Source organism: Pipistrellus kuhlii, unplaced genomic scaffold (genome assembly GCF_014108245.1).
Source record: "Pipistrellus kuhlii isolate mPipKuh1 unplaced genomic scaffold, mPipKuh1.p scaffold_m20_p_1, whole genome shotgun sequence".
Classification (NCBI taxonomy): Eukaryota; Metazoa; Chordata; class Mammalia; order Chiroptera; family Vespertilionidae; genus Pipistrellus; species Pipistrellus kuhlii.
The window spans coordinates 135,888,582-135,905,375 of NW_023425404.1; the positions used below are offsets into that span (position 1 = coordinate 135,888,582).

The window sequence follows — 16,794 nt, forward strand, 5'->3', positions numbered from 1 at the left end:
AAAACACTGCATGTTTCCAGTTGTTTACAACTTATTTGGGAGAAGTCTGTTTGCAATGTAAAGAGTGAATGTTCTGCATGGCCAGTTGTTGAGTGCTGAACCATGAACCAGGAGGTCAAAGTTTAATTCCCGGTCAGGGCACATGCCTGGGTTTTGGGCATGATCTCCAGTAGCGGCCATGCAGGAGGCAGGTAATCAATGATTCTCTCTCATCATTGATGTTTCTAACTCTCTCTTCCTCTCCCTTAAATCAATAAAAACATATTAAAAAATATTGAAAGTTTTCTGAGGGCAGTGACCATTTATTTGGGTTTCCAGTGAATTCCCGATTGTGTTGGAAGTGTTAGGCAGCAGATGAGTATTAGTGATGGGCTGACAGACTTATCTGTTACTAATACACACATATGGTTAAATGCGTGTGCATTCCAGTAGCTTCCATAGGCCACAGTGCTATCTGCCCAGGCGTCACGGCAGGGAGAGCGACCCATGACAGAGGGTGGAGGGGGATCTCTTTTCTTGCCAGCTTGCTGGTTGGCTGATCCTCTACTATTTTTATATTGGGAATAGAAGACAGAATTCAATCTGTCATTTAAAATATGGGTAGTTTTGCCTTGTTTTAGTGAAAATGAAGAGTGAAATGAATTATAGAACAAGAAAACCTGATAAATCATGGTTTTCCCTTTTCTTGCAATCTTACATACCTACACCTCAATTTTCTCTTTAAGGCACATCACCTCAAGTTTACTTTCTTCTTCCTACAAAGCAGTATGCTATAGAGATATAGAAAGGAAAAAAGGAAAGTGGATTTATGGCTTTTTGGTATGCCCTACTTTTCTTAATCAGTACTCCACTCAGCCTGCCATCTTGTTTTGTCATTTGCAGAATTGAATAAGATAATAGAAAAGGTGATTATGATGATAACGATGATGGTGGTGATGATGGTGATGATGTTGATAATAATGATTAAGGTGGTGGTAATAATGAGAGATAGAGATGAGAGTCAGAGAATTTCCACTTGCAGGGATTGTAATATTTTTTCATGGGTAAAATAGCATTTGGATCAGGTCTAAAAGAATTGGCAGACTTTTTACTTAGTTCTAATGAGGGAGACAACTATTTCAAGAAAAAAAAAATCGAATTTGCTGACCTTAAGAAATTCAAAGGAATTGATTTTGTTAAAGAATACAAATTAAGAGGATCGATATAAAGTAATACAACCAATCCATAAAAGTGTTAGAGTGTGGGGTCATTGATGCCAGGCAGAGGAGTTTTCAAGCCCTGTAAATCCAGGAAAATATTTTCATGTTGATTCACACCATTGAGGAGGTGCGTAGGGTGGCCTGGAGGAGGGAGAGATAGAAGTTTAGATAATCAGGCACCAGTTTCCTTTTTTAGTTGTTTACTTACTAGACAGATCAGTAGGTATGAAGGAAAGTGAGTTGATGTAAAAAAAAAATTGAAAGATTACCAATTTTTAATGCATGCAGAGGCAAGTAAAAGAGAAGAAAAGAGGACTGGAGCACAATTTATGAGCTTATCTGAAGAACAAAATATCATTTGTTCTTCTGCTGCTGTTACTCCCTTCCAGGTGTGTGATGGATGGGGGTGATGGGTGCTAGAAGTGCTCAGGGACAAAAAGAGCAAAGACCTCTGGGAGATAAACCAGGATTAGCTGGTGCCTGAAGAACTCTCTCATGTGAGAACGTCAACACAGAAAACAACCCAGTATGTTTAAACCCAAAAATTGAGTATGTGTCAATAATAAAATAAAATATGGCTTTTAAGGTAACAATACTCATTTGGGACTAAAATTTTCATTATTCATCTTTTTTATAATTAAGCTTCTCATTTGAGCAATATAAACTAGTTAATGTTCTTCACGATTAGCTAGGCATGTATTACACTGCAATCTCCTATTGATTGATCTCCAGCTCTGCTTTTGTTTTTCATTTTGTTGTCATAATGAACATTATCTCCAGTATATATTATATTGGACTGAGTTATTAAGAGAAATTACCAGACTTCCATATATAAGTACTTTTAAAATTGATAAGATTATCCTACATTTATTTGCAATGCAGGTGGTAGGCTGGAGGATTATAATATTTCCATATGGTTCTGCAGAAAAGTTAACATTTAATTAGTAACTTAGGAAAAATCCTGGACTTGCACAATTTTTTTTCTAAGGAAAAGTTTCTCCTAAACTTTATGAATTCTTATGCCACTTCTGTAAGAATCATCAGGCAAATATTTCTATGTTTACAAATGGAGTAGTTGATGCACTGAGTTATTAAAGTCATGACTTTACCAAAAAAATAATGTAAATAATGTTACAGCAAACATGGAGGTGCATATAGCCTTTTTAATTATTGTTTTTAGTTTCTTGAAGTAAATCCCAGAAATGAAATTGTTGGATCATATGGTAGTTGTATGTTTTTAAGGTTATGCCATATTGTTTTTCATGGTGGCTGCACCAATTTACATTCTCACCAACAGTGTGAAAGTGTTTCCTTGTCTCTACATCTGTGCCAACACTTATTTTGTGTCTTTCTTATAATAGACACTCTGAGATGATACCTCATTGTGGTTTTTATTTGCATTTTTCTGGTGATTAATGGTGTTGAGCATTTTTTCCCCATGTAGTTGTAAGCCATCTGTGTTGTTTCTACATAATTTAGAATAATGTCTATTCAAATCTTCCGCCCATCTTTAATTAGATTGTCTTTTCCTATTAAGTTGTGTGAGTTCTTGGATAGTATCCCCTAATCAAATCTATGATTGCAAATATTTTCCTCATTCGTTAGGCTGCCTTTTCATTCTGATGGTGGGTTCTTTTGCTGTCAGAAGCTTCTTAGTGTGTATAGGTTCTTACCTATTTTTGCTTTTGTTGCAACCACCCTCCCCCCCAAAAAAATCCAAAACAAACACCCCAAAACAAATAAAATACCAACCACGCTCATAGACACAGAGAACAGAGTGGTGGTTGCCAGAAATGAGGTATGGGAGTTGGGGGTGGGGGGGACATAGGAGAAAAACAAAAGCATTATTGATTATAACAAAGCTAAAGCAAAAAATAAACAAGTATTGTGGTCTATCTCCTCTCCGTTTTATCTTTTCTAACTGATGGCTCTCTTTCCCCCAATATTTTGTTCTAGCCCCTTCCCCACTGAACCCAGAATTCTGGTCTTGTAATTCCAATTTGAGTCTTCATTCCAATCTCTGGTACCAACATCATGTCCCTTCACCTCTTTACTCTGAAACCAAGTTCCTGGACAGATCTGATATTTATTGTAATTTTTTAAAATAAGGATTTTTCTATATAAAAATTGAAATGGAATGATTCCATATTTTTCTCTTCTATATTTGAACATATTTTTCCTGACCATTCTCTTAACATTGACCTTATGCTAGTTTCAATATGTCACTATTATGAATACCATTCTGATTAATATCTTTTTAAATAACTCTTTAACCATATATCATATTACTTTAAGTCTGATAAGTAGAAATAAGCATATCAACATAAAATATGGCATAAAAATATTTGATTCACATAGCTAATTTGATTTCTAGAGAGAATGTGCAAACATTTTCCCACAGGAACATAGAGTGTCTGTCTTGTACTATGTGTTACTCTGAAAATAGAAACCAAAAGGGAATTTAGGAAGAGAAAGGAGCTTTGTCAATGTGATTGAGAGCATCTGTAAAAAAATGTACATCTAGCATCATACTTAATAGTGACAGATCAGGAAGGTTGTCTGTAGGGAGTGGCTATAGGGTTAAGCCTGCGACTGACCTGTTGGCAAAGACACAAGACCCAGCTTAGAGGGCACAGCCCTTTTAGCATAATTAAGCTAGACCTTATGACAATCCCTAGGTCCTTCCTAGGTAGCTAATGGGATATGGGAGGTGCAGCAAAACAAGTGAAACTCACAAGAACATTGTAACCATGGTGACCACTACCTTGTTTACCTCTGACTATAAAATAAAGGCTCAGCTTGCCATCTGGATCTTTCTCTGTGGCCTCAGCCAGGCACAGGAGATCCACCTAGACCCAGCTTATTCTCTTTGTCTGTCTTTTCTTCATCATTCGCCAGCCCTCCCTCAGGCTTGCCGAACCCTTGGCTGAGCTGGCCCAGCACAGATGTCCACTTCCACAACTTCTATTCAATGGTATCTTAAGAAAAAAAAAGAAAAAAGAAGAAAAAGTAAGTTCCTCAATGAAAGTTGGGATTTATATGTTGTATTCCTCACGTATGTCAAATCCCATTGCATTAGAAACATGATAAGGTATAAAAAAATGCTCACATTTAATTGGCTACATAATTCACCGGAGGAAGTGAATTTTCAAATCCACAATAACATGCACCACAGACTGAGAAGCTGGCGTGGACTCATTTTTGAGGAACCATCTGTCCTCTCCTTCCATGTCTCCCACTCGCTTCTTCTCTGGGACTTCATTGGAAGGGTTCCTTTTCCTTCTCTCTTTCCTTTCTACATTTCATCTGTAAACAGAAACAAAGCAAGCAGAGGAATTTTACTTGTTAAATTTAACTATCGATACATTTTGCAGGAGGCCTGCCTACTTGAATCTCAAATGATGGTAAGTTGTTACAAAAACTCAAAACCCATTTGACTTAAATATAAAAAAGATTGATGCCTGTACTCCTAGGGACTTGGAAAATGTAATTTCTGTGCAGTTACTGCCTCAGAAAGGGCATCACTTTCTACATTCAGTGAGATTGAATTAATAGTGGTTCCTGGGGAACCTCATCAGGCACCCACAATATCTCTGCATGTTGCCATTCATTTGATAGACTGCCAGACAATTTTCTAGCCAATTCAGATAAATTTAATAGTTTTAAAGTGTCATTTTCTGAGACTCACCTGTTCACCAAATTCAGAATACATCATATAGTTTCAAAAACATAGTGAGTTGATCAGAAACCTTTATTTCTGAAATTTTGAAACTATTTCTCAAACTTAGACTATAGTAAAAGTTTTATTTTTGTACTCTATAGTAAGTCTGTATTTTACTTGAAGTAAGAATTTATTTTGGTTGGCTGTATTACTCAGAACACACAATTTCTTATGCCTTTTTGATGAATTGTCACATAGTTCCTCTGAATTTATGATGTGTTCTCTCAAATTTTATAACATCTAATTTAAGGTTCACTTTTTTTTCTCTTCTTTTATTATACAAAACTTAAGAAACATAATTTAAAAAGACCAGTTGTTTGGAAAGAGGTACATCTTCCTCATCTTCTAGTACCTCCAACCAAGTTGCCAGTACTCCTTTTCCCTAGTTGCATCATATTTCCTTATTAGAATCTTTAGTAGCCTATTTGTTTATTAGTTTCTAATTTCAATCTTCAGTCCTCTCTCCCTGTATAATATATTTAAAATTTCCCTTTTCTTTATGTTCTACATCTTCCCTGTCATTGCCTTTCCTCCATCATCCACCAGTTTGCTTATTTTACTTGTTCATTTTGTCACCATGGTTTTGTGGTCTTGCCTCCTAAACTTCTTCTTTCGAATATATATATTATATTCGATCCCACCGGATCGGGCCTAAACGGGCAGTTGGATATTCCTCTCACAATCCAGGACTGCTGGCTCCCAACTGCTTGCCTGCCTGCCTTCCTGATTGCCTCTCACCGCTTCTGCCTGCCACCTGATCACCCTAACCACTCCCATGCCAGTCTGATTGCCACTAACTGCTCTCCTGCTAACCTATTTGCCTTCAACTTCTCTTCTCTGCTGGCCTGGTCACCCCTAACTTCCCTCCTCTTCAGGCCTGGTGCCTCCCAACTGCCCTCCCCTGCTTGCCTGATCATCCACAACTGCCCTCCTTTGCAGGTCTGGTCCCTCTCAACTACTCTCCCTTGCTGGCCATCTTGTGTCCACATGGGTGAGGGCCAGGTGGTTTGCCCTGAAGGGTGTCCCAGGTCAGGATGGAGGTTCCCTTGAGGTGTGGTGTGACCCGGGAGAGGGGCCTATTGTGGTTTGCAGGCCAGCCATGCCCCCCCCCCCCCCCCCCCCCCCCCAGTGACCCAAGCGGAGGCCCTGGTATCTGGAATTTATTTATCTTCTACAATTGAAAGTTTGTAGCCTGGAGCAGAGCCAAGCCTTCTGCTCGCTCCATGGTGGCGGTCATTTCCGTTGAAATTTATGTATCTTCTATAATAGAAACTTTGTAGCTTGGAGTGGAGGCCTGGGCCAGCAAGGGTGTGTGGAAGCCAAGCTTCCTCCATTGCCAGAAAAACCCAAGCCTCCTTCCTGCTCTGTGTGGCCACAGCCATCTTGGATGGGGTTAATTTTCATACTCACTCTGATTGGCTGCTGGGTGTGGCTGGTGGGCATGGCTGCTGGGTATAGCAGAGTGATGGTTAATTTGCATATTACTCTTTTATTAGATAGGATATGTAAAAGGCTAATACGCTAAGTGTCCCTCCACCTGTCCAATCTGTTGGTATGATGTGCACTGACCCCCAGGGGGAAGACACTCAACACCGGAGCTGCCATGATGCACACTGGCCATTTACAGAGAAACTGCACTATGGTCCTGGTGCCCAGAAAGCAACACTCAGCTTCCCCAAAGTGGGATATAGGCCCTGCCACCACCCTGAGCCCCAGCAAATCACAGCTGACATTGCCATGGCCCAAAATGTGGCCCACAGCCCAACCCAGCCCAGAAACTGTCACTGTGGGCGTTGGGTAATGACATCATATAGCAATGCCTGGCTTAGTCTCCCTAGTGATGACTAGCTGCCTTGCAGTTTCTTCAGCCCAGGAACATGACTTGCTTTATAGCCGGATGCAAACATTTCACACTTTCCCTAAGGTGACCAAACGTCCCACTTTTGGCGAGACAGTCCCGACTTTTAACAATTTGACCCGCGTCCCAAGGCGTTTAAAACAAGTCCCAATTTTTGGAAAGAATGCACGACAAGCTAGAGAACAGTAGGAGAATGGGAAGGGAATATACGGTTTTCAGTGGCCATGTGGCTATTTAGCCAGGATCTGAGTTTTATATTATTTTTGTTAATTTTATGATGTTAAACTTTAATAATAACAAATAATTGCTGAGAACTGATTATCGAGAACTGCTTATCAAAGTTCACATTGTTGATCAGTGTTAGAATTCGACCACCATTGTTTGGACTTAATGAACATTTTTGGGGGATTGGCAATGACAAAAACATTTTGTAACTGTCTCTCAGACAATACACATCATACTGCGTGCTAGTAAGCTAGTTAAATAAGTGATGTCATTACAAATCAGCTATTCAGATAATTTAAGTAAGTAATTTATTTATTTATTTCATAAATACATAAATTTTCTTGAATTTAGCAGACAGTACTCATATTATTTATATTGTATAATCCAGTGCTGGCCTTGAAAGTGACACGACTATACATAATTGTTTTAATTTATTTTATTTGTAAATTTTACTTATGTTGAAATTTAAAAAAGATATTACAATACTATTTTTGCTTTCTATGAAAATTTTTGTTGCTCCATATAGACCAAATTTTTAATCACCCTCCCACCCCCGCCCCCTTCAATGGTGTCCCTCTTTACCAATGTTCAAATCTGGTCACCTTAACTTTAACCAAATGTCTCATCTCATTTGATCTTCACAGAAGTCTTGGAGTAGGTAGATAGGAGACTCGATGGAATCCTATTTTCTTTTCATTAGCCAGAAAACGGAGATTTAGAAAACTTAGAAACTTGACCCGACTGAAAAGAAGTGAGAAATGGTGGACCTTGAAAATGACTTCAAGTTTTCTCACTGAGCAGAATATAGTCAAACACTGCTGCAGTTAAATATTTCACCCTTTGTTTTCCCTGTGTGATCGACAATAATAATCTGCTTTTTGTTAATATTTACTGCTGTGTTGTTGACAAATACCTGATAGAGAAGTTGGGGTGCTTCAGTAGGATGGAAAAAGTTTAGCTACATCAGAAAGCAAGTCTAATTAAGCAAGTTTATTTATCTATAAGTTGACTCACACATGTGCAATACATATAAAGCTCTCACTGGTGCCAATCACATGTGTGTGTTTTGATCTGTCATTACCAATTGTGAATTTGGTTGATACTTCTATTACAGAAAAAGGGCAAATAGCAATATAAAGTATTCCTTCTAATTAATTTCCTTTCAATGTGCATGAATTTGTACACTGGGCTGCTAGTATATATATGTATATACTAGAGGCCTGGTTCATAAAATTCATGCATGAGGACTAAACCAACAGTTTGACATCCATCTCACAATCCTGGACTGCTGGCTTCTAATCACTCACCTGCCTTCCTGCCTGGTTGTCCCTAATTGACCCTCCCCTTCCCCCCGACTAGCCTGTTCACCCCTCACTGCCTCTGCTTGCCAGCCTGGTCACCTCTAACTGCCTCCTGCTGCCAGCCAGGTTGCCTCCAACTCCCCCCCGCATGCCGGCCTGGTTGCTCCTAACTGTCCCCCCCAACTCCCTGTTGGCCTGGTCACCCCTTACTGCCCCCTCTGCTGACCTAGTCACCCCCAACTGCCCCCTTCCCTGCTGGCTTGGTCACCCCCAACTGCACCCCTGATAGCCTGGTTCCCCTAACTGCCCCACACACTAGCCTGGCTGCCTCTTACTGCCCCCCCCCCCTTGCTGTCCTGGTTACCCCATACTGGCCTGATCACCCCTCATGACTTCTCACTGGTCTGATCATCCCATGCAGCCTGCTTGTTCAGTCCTTTGGTTGTCCCTCACTAACAGCACTGCTAGCCTGGTTGTTGTGAGGGTGTGGCAGTCAATTTGCATATCACCTCTTTATTATATAGAATTGATTTCAGAGAGGAAGGAAGAGGGAGAGAGAGATAGAAACATCAGTGATGAGAGATAATCATTGATTGGCTGTCTCTTTTATGTACCCTGACAGGGAATAGAACTGTGACTTCCTGGTGCATAAGTTGACCTTAACCTCTGAGCTAAACCAGCTGGGCAGCAATTGTAGATTTGGTAAATCTATAGAAAGCTTAATTTCTTCCTCCCTTTCCCTGTGAAATAATTAATTTTAAGAGATAATTTAAAAATATTTATATACCTTATTTAAGATCATAGTTCTTCTTTTTAAAATATATATATATATTTTATTGATTTTTTACAGAGAGGAAGGGAGAGAGATAGAGAGCTAGAAACGTCAATGAGAGAGAAACATCGACCAGTTGCCTCTTGCACACCCCCTACCCGGGATGTGCCCGCAACCAATGTACATGCCCTTGACCAGAATCGAACCTGGACCTTTCAGTCCGCAGGCCGACACTCTACCACTGAGCCAAACCGGCTTTGGCAAGATCACAGTTCTTAAACTCACTGTTAAAACCCACTGTTGTGATATGACAGCTTGTAAATTATATCAATGATATTACTTGAGATGGTTAACTTACCATAATTTGTGAATGATTCAAATCGTTTTTTTGGGGGAAAGGGGCAACAAATGGATTTGCTTGCTTGTCTACAGTAATGTCATTGCTACCCTCTGCATTCCAATTTTATTCTGGAATGCTGGCTAGCACATGAAGAATCACACAAAACCTTAGGTACACCCAAGAACAACAAATAGCCCCTTTCCTCTTCCTTCCAGCTTCAGTTCTGTTCTTTGTGAAAACACACATATGGATGTCGTCTGCCCTGTCACATTGGGAAAGGGGGGGGGGGGATTCACACCTTTCCTCCTTTTTTAATGTTCATATATTAAACATCATCTTTAATAATGTCATTATTTTCCACTTGGTTAAACTCTATATCAGAAGTACAAAAATACCAGTTTAAATTGTGAACCCAGTTAGGATTCTTTGGTTCTCTGTAGCAAAAACTAACTCACTCGAGACTACCAAATTTTACAGGATTGATGGGCAGAGACCAATCTTAGAAACAGGCAGATCTTAAGCACCCCTGAGAGCTGGATAACAGTAGTCCTAACAATGCTCTCTTTCAGGAGCAGCCTTTTTTTTTTTTTTTTTTTTTTTTTTTTTAATATATATATATATATATATATATATATATATATATATATATATATATATACACACACACACACACACACATACATACTCAACAACCGAGCCACATCAGCAGAGCAGAAGCAGCCAGTTCTTGAAAGGCCATGGGTGACCTGGTAACTTCCGTAGAGATTTGGATTTCATGGAAGGAGCTACCTGTTCACTGACCTTGGGTCATGAACCTATTGCTTGGGTAGGGATGGTCAGCCTCTTCTTTTATAGTCTTACTAGAGGTATGGTGCACAAGATTCATGCACTGGTAGGGCAGCATGGACTACAGGGATCGGCCCACTGTGGGAGCACCGTTCATCCCAGTCAACTGAGTAGCTATGGGCCTGCCCTCTGAGTGGCTGCTCTCTGGTCTGGCATCTTCTGTAGAGCTGAAGCACTCGCCTCTCCAGGGGACCCAGTCAGGGCTGGGCCCAGGGACAGAGTAAGTGGCAGAGTAGGCCTCAGTCCTGCAACTGTCACGAACCTGCCTCCCAGCCTGTGGGGTCAGTTCTGTGAGCCCAGTGACAGCACTGCATGGCCTGCGGGCATCCAGATGAGCAACAGGGAGTGAGAAGGAGGAGCCTGGGGTGAGGAGGTGACTATTACAACCTGGGTTCCTGCCCTTTGGTCCAGGATTCACAGTGGAAGCAGCTGCTCATCCTGGTCAGCTGAGTGGTGCTCCTGCATCAAGTATCTGCCCCCTGGTGGTCAGTGTGCATCATAGTGACTGGTCCACCAGTTGTTCTCGTTGTTCTGCCGTTCGGTCGCTGGGCTTTTATTATATAGGATGAAACTGAATCCAAGGGGAAGGAGTGATTCCTCATTAACAGGAATGTTACTAAGAAGGGAATATTCATACTGGTTGGTCAAAAACAACCACCACTGGACTAAATATCTCAAGAAACCTCATTCCTATCTGTGGGGAAACTCTTTTGTAATCTGCAATTTGGACTTTCAGAATTATTCTGTATAGTGAGTGGCCTTGTGCTTGAGTGAATCCCTGGGATCTAAGAATCAATAGTGGGGATTGAGGCAGGGCATCAGTGGAAAGGAAAGGCACAGGTGTCTAGGCACTGGTTCTCAGTGCAGGTCCCTGAGGCCCTGGGTGATAGAGGTGAGTGGAGGGTGTTGTCTCTCCACATGTCTTTGTGCACCGAGCTGCACTCAGCTATGTGGTGCCATGGGGGACCAGGCAAAATCCTTGATCTTCAGGTTGGTGGAGGGCAGATGAACACAGAGGGAGCATAGTTCATTGCAGAAGACTGAGTAACTAATACCTGCTGGCAATTGTATTAGTTACTCAAAAGTTGTAAAACTAGAACAGCTTACCATGATGAAAAAGTAACTAATGAATTCTGAAGGATCTGCATGCTGAACTGCATACTGTATTTTTAAAAAGTTGTCTCTTTTTTGGACTATGAAGAAATTAAAAACAGTCCAAATCTTACTGATAAAATGTTGATTCTAAACTATATTTTCCTCATATTTAATATACAGTGAATAATTTATTCAGTAAATATTTATTAAACAACAGCCATGCTCATTTTTTAATGACTTATTTTGCTTTTTAAAAAAATATATATTTTTATTGATTTCAGAGAGGAAGAGAGAGATAGAAATGTCAATGATGAGAAAGAGTCATTGATCCACTGCCTTCTGCACACCCCACACTAGAGTTCAAACCTGCAACCCAGATGTGTGCTCCTACTGGGAATCGAATGGTGACCTCAGAGTTCATAGGCTGATGCTCAACTACTGTTCCACCCCAGCCGAGCTTTTGTGTGTGTGTGTGTGTGTGTGTGTGTGTGTGTGTGTGTGTGTGTTTTAATTAGCTTTTAATAAAATTTATGCATGTAAAAAACAACCACACAGAAAAAAGGATCTAGAAAGACGAAAACCCATCCCCTGCTGCATTCCTTTTGAATGCTAAACCTGCTGCACAGAGGTAATCGCTTTGAACTCTTTTGGCAACTTCTGGTTGTTCTGATTGTTACTTCAATCATTTCAATAAGTAGGCTTAGGTTGCCGTTTCTTGATTGACTCATTAGACTTCTTGTTCTAATAAATGAGTATTTGCCTCATTATACCACCATCCTGCATTCTCCTAACAGACTTATACTAGTTTTTAGATTTATATTGATTTTCATGTAACTTGAAGTAATTTAATAACACAGTTATCTCTTATTCCATTGAATTGTTTCAGAGTCTCCTCGGCAGGGTGGTGATATTATTGGCCCTACTATTTCCTTTAGTTCTTCTCTCTTTTCCTCATTGCAGGCTCTGTCATTTGAACTTTTGTTTTTTACATGTCAAGGTTTAAATTGTTCGCATTCTCTAATTCACATTGAAGTTTTCTAATCGTGATCTAGAGATTGTTCTTAATATCTATATATTTGCGTTATTTAACTATTCAGGGTAGAACCAGTTAATATACTTGAATTGCATTTGCTTTATTTGGTATCTAATTTTCCCTTTATTTCTTATTTTTGCCTTTTTATTTCTTGTATTATTTGAATGTATTATAAACTGTATTTTCAATTCTGTATTTCAGCCAGCTATGTACTGACTCACCTTTGCTTTCTTTTCTCTCTAGGAGGTCTCTCTTACCCTTTCTCTCATCCGGGCTGATTTCTTCCTGGAACAGTTGCCCAGCTTTCCTCGGTTGGTGCCAATATTTCTTGCATTTTAAATCTTCCTTTATCTTGTTTCTCTGTTGTTTGTGTTTTAGCACATTATTAAGTAAGTTCTTAGGAAAAAGTGTATGTAAGGTAAATGTCTGAGTCATTGCATGTCTGAAAATGTCCCTATTTTTCATTCCACTGAAAAGGAAGAGGTATTGTCTGCTGGTGGCAGGCCTGGTACTAACAGCGATGCTTCCTATTAACATAAACAAACTCACAAAACACCAACATCAGACAAAGTGACTCTTTGACCATGATGTAACAAATAAAAAAAAAATAGGATCACTCTGAAATCATGTCTGAGCACAGACTATAGCAAGAACACAGAGCAAATCATAAAAATGCTCAGCATCTCCTCCTGATTAACATGAGTGATTATTGCTACCATACCAATTAAGCTTTAGAACTACCTATTCCATTTCTCCTGACCTCTGGATGAAAATTATTAAGATATCTAATAATAGAATTATTCTCATCTGCTGATAGCACCCAAACCAAAGCAAACTCAGCTTCCCTGCACTGTCCAAAATCACTCAACACAAACCTAAATCTCATAACAAGACTTTTCTTACAGAAACCCCCATGCTCCCCAAGGTTGAAGCCTTCCTCTCTGCAAAGAGAATAAATAAACCCAACCTTGTTTTATTGGAGGTGTGTTTCTGGTGGTTTTTAACTGGTGCATATTGACATATGTTATTTAAAATGTATTTGTATTTAGAAGTTTAGGTGAAAACTATCGTCTCAGAACAGAAAGCTAGCCTCAATCTTTCTGATGAGAAATCTGGTGCCAGTCTAGTTTTTGTTCCTTTTAAACGATGTATATTCCATTTCTTTGAAATCTTTAAGGGAAAAGATAACATTGGGTAATATTTGTCAAGTGCTCATCATGTTTCAGGCATTAAACAATGTATTCTTATTTATTTATTTATTTATTTATTGTCTAAAGTTTTACATATGTCTCATTTCCCTCTGCTTTCTTCATGCCTTAGCTTATTTAATCATCATAAAAGCAAAATGAGAGAGCTACCTGAAGTTCATATTAATGAAGCAATGTGGCCCAAGGTCACATTGCTAGTTAGTGGCAGAGCTGGACTTCAGCCAGATTTGTCCTACTCTTAATCCCCAGGGCTGTACAATTATGCTAATGATACTTCAGGATTCTCCATGAGCAGTGTAGCGTAAAGGTTTACTTAGTGAAGAAGTTGAAATGACTGATTAAAAGCAGGATTGGAGATTACATATGGCTTTCATTAACAGGCAATTCCTAATTTACAGATGGGCTAGGTTTTAAAATTTCCTCATCTTTAGATGAATGTAATTCAACCTTGGTGGAAAAAAAAAAAAAGCCAGCAGAAAGTCCAGAGAGAATAAAATATGATAAACTTCTGTTTATGCACACAAGTTGAAATCATTTTGAAACACTGAAATTTTTGACTTAGCATGCTGGACCACAAGAGGAATTTAAATAATACAAACCTAGGATTTTCATTTTAAATGAGCTAAGAACTTGTTTTATTGTTGTTGTTTTTGGTACTTGTCATGCAAATATTTGATTATAACAAATAAAAATGCAAAGCAATCAAAGCAATCAAAGTTAATATTTTACAATGAAAAGGCGAGAGGGCCACATAAGCGAAGGTGGAGTTGGAAGACAGTTGCCAGAACCAGATCTTTGATGAGGAAATCTCTGCGTCTGAAGCTCTCATCAGGGTTCCCAGCCACCTGCCAGATCTCATCAACATTTCAGCAATCTTAATGTATCTCTTTCTTTATTCTGTGTTTCCTGTGTAGACATAAAAAAGAATAGCAAGTGTCCAGAGGCCATATTGCACCTCAAACCATGTTGCTGCAGTGTTTAGCAAGAAGACTCCCAATAGCTTCCAGTTTGAAAACATAATGACTTTCCAGCTGAGGTGAACAGTGCTCTGCTTGACTCTACTGTGGTCCAGCAGAGGGGATATAGGCTTTGGAATCTGAGTCATGGAACAAAGAACCTGGGCTTTGAGCACAGCTTATTTCTCAGAGAGTGATTCCTTTAGAAATTCTATTTTCATCACGTCCTATCTCAAAAGGGCTTTTGTTAATGATACAGTTGTTCTTGTGGATTGGTTTCCAGTGTGGGTATTATTGCAGAAAAGTGTGTGTGTGTGTGTGTGTGTGTGTGTGTGTGTGTGTGTGTGCGCGCGCGCGCGCGCGCGCGCGCGCGGAGAAACATACTTCCAGAGTACCTGTTTCCATTTCACAGTCAGCTGGTAACTACAGAGGGTGTTGTGGACTAGTAGAGGTGTAGGTAGAGGTGAGGGTGAAGATTAGGCATCTTTGTGAGCATTGATTTGCCGTGTTCCCTAGCGGTTGAGGAAGCTCAACTTGAATGCTAATAAAGCTAGAAGCTTTTCCTAATCCTCAGCTGACTGCACACACTGATTAGTAAAACAAAGTTACAAACGTCTGCAAGCCATTATAGGCAGGTCAATTGACCCTGTTTTATATAACACATCAGTAGAAATACAAAATACCTGAAGGAAAAGGAGGGTGTGAACAGCCTGAATCCCATACCACTCTACTCTGTTCTGTAGGAGGATCTTTTGCGAGGAGTTTTCTTCCCTTGGGAAAAGAAATCGTTACCATTTCTACTGGTCCTTTAGCTCTCCGCACTAGCAGGTTTTCTTCTGCTGTCCTACAGGCATCTTGGGATTCATAAGAAAGAAAACTTGGTTTCCTCGAGAGCCAAATCTCTGGGTGGTTCCTAATATGTTCCTGTTAACTGAGAAAGATGTGCCTCATCTTTTCCCGTTGCTAGTGGGAGTGGGGTTTTCACAATATACTGAAAAAAGGAGACTCACACAGGTATGAGTCTTGCAATATGGTAGAAAGCTTTATTTCTGTGGAATTACACCCCTGAGTTTCCAAAGTCCCATTTCCCTTTGAAGTACGGTAATAGAAACTTCTGCTTGGGTTCTGTACTTATTTGTTTGATAAAACAATGGAAAGTTATTTTGATTTTCTGAACTTATGTATGCTATCCCAATACTCACTGATGATACAATAGTTTGAATGTCCCATTGATTGTGATCTCACTGGTCATCGAAGCACATTCTTGGGACCCAGGACAGTTCAATTCTCCTAAATTGTCTCAGTAGCTACAGATAACTGAGTTTCGGTTGACTTAGTGGTCCCGGAATCAGAAGAGCACAAATTATCCTAAATTGCCTCAGTAGCTACAGATAGTACATTCCTGTTGACTCGGTGATCCCAGAATCTGAACAGCACAATTATTCTAAATTGCCCAGGTGGTCCCAGATAATGTGTTTCTGTTGATTCAGTGATTCTTAGATACTTTAGGTAACTAATTTGCTCAATTTTGCTACTGTAAAAGCTTTGCACCAAGCAGGTTCCTCATTCCAGAGCCAAAGATATAATCGATACCTTTGTGATATTCTGCCAGTATAAGGCAGATGTGGCAAGCTGTTTGGGGCTGCGAGATTTGGAGCTTTAGTTAGTCCCTTGTATGCCACCGACCTTTTATAAATGACTCCATAATTCGACTTCCAGAGGCGTCCTTTGTAAGATGGGGCTAGACTACAACACCTTAGTTCAGTCATTGAAGAAATGTAGCTGGGGTTTCAGTAGGGCTAAAATCAGAGTCAGTGTCCAGAGTTTCATTTCCATGTTGGAGCTGGGTCCAGTTCAGCACCAGGCTAGCTGCAGTCCATTGTATACTATGGGCCACGTGGGAGAATGCTAGGAAGCCAAGTTTGAGCCATGAGCCAAGTGTGCAGAGAGGAGCCAAGAAAGTGAACTTCTTTCTTCAGGGGATCAAATGTCCAAAATCTTTAGGTGTTAACAGTGGCCTTGCCCATTCTGGCCAATGGTATCTGTTCCCAGGTATGACTGACAGACAAGTATCTTCCCTATGCCATTCCAATGTTACTGGGCATGCGTCTGTCTTCCCTTTGTTGTATCCCTGGGGAGTGTAAAAGTTAGAGCTTCCTGATGAAGTTGCCCCCAAATGGTGTGCCTATAATGTCTGGCCTTCCCTTTGCTCCCTTTCTACCAAATATTATTAGCAACCA

At 40.0% G+C, this 16,794-nt stretch overlaps 1 long non-coding RNA gene across 1 annotated transcript; it reads left to right on the forward strand.

Annotated features, from left to right (window-relative positions):
- Positions 1-3,980: 3,980 nt before the first annotated feature.
- LOC118703551 lies at positions 3,981-16,216 on the forward strand. Its single transcript, XR_004983072.2, has 3 exons — positions 3,981-4,146; positions 15,004-15,007; positions 16,204-16,216. It is a non-coding gene; the product is annotated as an uncharacterized LOC118703551 (long non-coding RNA).
- Positions 16,217-16,794: the final 578 nt, after the last annotated feature.